Source organism: Otolemur garnettii, unplaced genomic scaffold (genome assembly GCF_000181295.1).
Source record: "Otolemur garnettii isolate 467f Iridium unplaced genomic scaffold, OtoGar3 scaffold00065, whole genome shotgun sequence".
Classification (NCBI taxonomy): Eukaryota; Metazoa; Chordata; class Mammalia; order Primates; family Galagidae; genus Otolemur; species Otolemur garnettii.
The window spans coordinates 10,040,145-10,044,512 of record NW_003852460.1 but is presented as its reverse complement, the minus strand read 5'-3'; positions in this window follow the sequence as shown (position 1 = coordinate 10,044,512).

Here is a 4,368-nt window from a genome sequence, read left to right as displayed (position 1 = left end):
GCTATTTTTAGAGACAAGGTCTCATCTCAAACCTGTGAGCTAAGTCAGTCCACCCACTGTGGCCTCCCAGAGCGCTAGGATTACAGGCGTCAGCCACGTCGCCCTACCCAGTGAATGGTGATTATAGCATACTGAAGAAAGGTGCTTAGAACAAAGATCTTCCAGAAGCCACAATTTCCCACCTACCCAGGAAATATTTCTCCTCTAAATGCATGAAATTGTGTTGTTGTATTGTGTCAGGCATTACACTGACTGATAAATACCTGAAACTCAAAAAAAAAAAATACAATTTTCCCACAAAGTAGACTCATGATAACTTTCCCTGCCCCAAGAGGGACTTTTTTCAATGCTAGAGAAGGAGGCTGGTCCCCGCTGGTGAGAATAAAAAACAACAGGGTGTGGTCCCTCAACCTGCTTGCTGGGCAGAGCAGGATCTAATTGCACCTCAAAGAGTGGACCAGAAGGTGGGGATACCCTCCTGCCACACCCGCTGGCACCTAGTACGTGTTTGATAAACATCCAGTTAGTTGAGGGGACTCTGCTTTCCACCCATCCTGCCGGGGAAATGGCCTGAGCAGTATTGGGGACTGTGGCTAAGGTTAACAATACTGGGCATCTCTATTGAGTGATTGTCGGAGCTGGGTGCCATAGGAGTGAGTGCCCTTCAATCCCCCTCCCAGCCTGGCTGGCTAGGTATAGTCAACACCATATTTCACAAAGAAAGGAACTGGGGCTCTGAGAAGTAACAAGCCCAAGGTCACTCAGCTAGTAAGACCCACCATTTAGGCTCGGCGCCTGTGGCTCAAGCGGCGAAAGCGCCAGCCACATACACCTGAGCTGGCAGGTTCGAATCCACCCGGGCCCACCAAACAACAATGACAACTACAACCAAACAATGGCTGGGCATTGTGGCGGGTGCCTGTAATCCCAGCTACTTGGGAGGCTGAGGCAAGAGAATCGCTTAAGCACAGGAGTTGGAAGTTGCTGTGACCTGTGATGCCACATCACTTCACTGAGGGCGACAGCTTGAGGCTCTGTCTCCAAAAAAAAAAAGACCAACCAGTTAACAGGACAGCTTTATTTTCAGCACTTTTTTTGTAGTTTTCTCCCTCAAGCAGTGGCAGCAAGTAAGGAGAAGGTGAGATTGCATTTACTATAGAAACTGTTAATCTGCCATTGAACAGGTCAGTCGGAAAAAATGTGTCTGTGTGTGTGTTTACAGTCACGTGCTGTATAACAACGTTTTGGTCGATGACAGATCACATAAAAGATGGTCGTCCCATAGAATATAATGCTGTAGTTTTACTGTATCTTTTTTGTGTTTAGGTATGTTTAAAATACTTACCATTGTGTTCCAACTGCCTACGGTTTTCGGTACAGTAACACGCGGCACAGGGGTGTAGCCCAGGAGCAATGGGGTACATACTACCTAGCCCCGGTGTGCAGGGGGTATGCCATCCAGGTTTAAGTGCACCCTGGGATGTTTGCACAGTGGCAAAATTGCCTAGAACACATCTCCATTGTTAAGTGATAGGTGACTATATAGATTTCATATATATACACATATATTTTGCTTTGATGAGAAACACACTAACATTTGTAGTGATGGCCATTGTGCATTGCTTTTTTTTTTTTTTTTGCAGTTTTTGGCCAGGGCTGGGTTTGAACCCGCCATCTCCGGCATATGGGGCCGGCACCCTACTCCCTGGAGCCACAGGCACCACCCTGTGCATTGCTTTTTTGCATATTCTCAGTAACCGCCATGAACTTACTCTTTGGGTGCTCATTGTGCAGATGGAAAAACTGAGGCTCCGGAGATCACAGTTGGCAAGTGGCTGAGCTGGCATCGTATCCAGTTCTATCTGGTTCAAAGTGTGGCCTCTAAGACCCTCCCTCCTCACTGAGCCAGGATTCAGGCAGGAAGATGGCCCTGTGTAGCAGGCTTTCAAATGCAAATCAAACAATGAGGACCTTTTTGCTTCTTTCAGACCGACAAAAATGAAAAGGTTGAGTAATGCCTCCAGTTGGCAAGAAAGCAGGGAAAGAAAAGTGAAGGCAGCTCTCATTTACCCTTGCTGGAAGGGTAAATTGGCAGAGACTTTTCAGAGGTACCAGCGGCTCTCACAATTAAAGCAGCATTTCCACTTTAACCCAGCAGTGCCAGCGGCAGGATTGTTTTTCGACAGCCAGACTTGGACACTTACACAAAGCTATGGAATGCACACACACATACACATACACATACACAAACCTCTATCTTTTCTCCCATACCATTGCAAATAAGAGCAAAAGCTAGAATCAACCAAGTGTATATTAATTAGGAGGTTGAATACATGACAGACTCCCCAGGCGATGGGAAAGTATGCGGGCCGGAGAAAGATGGAGGCAGATTTATTCATGATGTTATGGAAGGATGTCCAAAGTACACTCTTCAATGGAAAAAAGAGAACCTCATGAATATGGATGATTCCTTTTGTGTGATTAAAAGGAAGCTGAGGTGTACAGAGACAATTTCCAGAAGGAATTTTAAGAACTATGAGCAGAGCTTACCTCTGGGAAAAATGACCGAAGAGTGCGCTACCATTTACATTTTTCCCAGCAGCATGGACCACTTTGAGACTTTAAAATACTTTAAGTATTCTGTTTTACTTTCATCTTTTGTATATTTAAAAAATATATTATTTTTTACATTTTCCTGCTCAAGAAACGTTTCACAAAACCAACACAAAGGCAGTTGAGTCTGCCTTTGAAAGGAACAGAATGTGACCCTGGGCTTGGGGTTTCTTTAGTAAGAAAACACCTCTGAAAGGAAGTGAAACACACCACAGCGACGCCCCAGTGGAGTGGGGGGGCTTCCTGCTTCTCTGCAAGTGAAGGAACTGGTATTCTTAAAGGGACAGGACAGTTATTTTTCAAGTCTATGGCTCTTAAAATTCTAACTCCAACTGACTGTAGACCGGTCTGCACCAGGCTCCATTTTAGAACACAACTGAAGCAATCCATGGGGTCCTACTGAGAGCCAGCCTCACTTAGGGGGGCTGTCCCTTGCACGGTTTCCTGTGGAATGTGAGCAGGACATTACATTTTGGTGAACTGGATCATATTTTCAGTGAGGTAGGGAAGCTGCTGACAGGGGGTTTCTTTGAGTCTCTGTGGCCAGATTGAGCCACTGTAAAAACATACATTTGTGCAGGGCCTTGGCTTTTTAATTTGGCACTACTTTGCTCTGGCCATCCCCTTCTGGCCTCTGAGGGTGTGATAGGGCAGCCAGCATCCCATCCGTATGTGAAGAAACCCGGCACAAGGTAAGTGACTTGCCCACAGTCTCTGGGCAGGTAGCAAGGCTGGAAGTGGGTCTCAACCCCAGGAGGTTGGCTTCTGCCCTGGTGCCCCAGCATGGGAGGAACTGGGGTTTCCTGGGGTTTCATCATCCCTCTGTCTGAATGTTTTTGTGGAAGGAACTTTCCACTGACTTCTCCTAGGCCTCCCTCAAGGGCAAAATACCAGTGGGGTGCTGAAGAGGGGCTCCCCAAGGGAGGGGTCATTGTGGGCGACACAGGAGAGGCTGTGGGGGCAAGGGTGGCATTCTACCTGGGCTTCTGGCCTCTCAATCAACCATGCTCACAGTCCCTGTGTCCTCTCACTTCCCTGCCTGTGTAGCTTCCTCCCATGGGTGATGAGATGGAGTTGCACAGAGAAGGGACACGCAGAGGGGACATCTACACCTGCCAACTGCCCGGTTCCCATAGGAATTGCTGGCCAAGCAGGTCCCCAGAAGCATAGCAGAGGCGCCTCGCACACCTTCAATCCCAGGCTGGGAAGGGGAGTGTGGAGGCCAAGCCCTCACCCCTGGGTCCCTGGAGGGCTCGCAGGGCTGTAGGGCTTTGAGACTTCTGGGGTGGTGTGTCCTGTTCCCTTCCGCATTCCCCAGCACACCCTGAGGGAGGGCTGCCTGAATCTGACAGCCCTTACTGGAATTTCAGGTAAATGACGAATAGCTTTCTAGGGTGATGTATCCCAAGCAATATTTGAATATATTTACACTATAAACATCATTTTCTTTCTCTGAAATTCTTATGTAACTGTCTGTCCATCCAGACCACCCCCCATACTCTGCTCAGCAAGTCTAAGGCCTCTAAGTTCTTCTAGAGGCTTCTGTCAGCCTTGTCCCAAGTGGTTCCTTGGACTTAGGAGCCGGAGAATGGGGGCGGGGGATAGTGGAAGGGAGGTGGTGGGGAGAGGGGAAAGGAAAGAGAGTTTCCGAAGAGAGCGGCAGTGGAAGAGGCAGCTGAGGGCTCAAGCTAGGGGACAATGTGCAGGGCAAGGGCAGATGGGAGCCACCAACATGACAACCCGCCTGTGCCCATC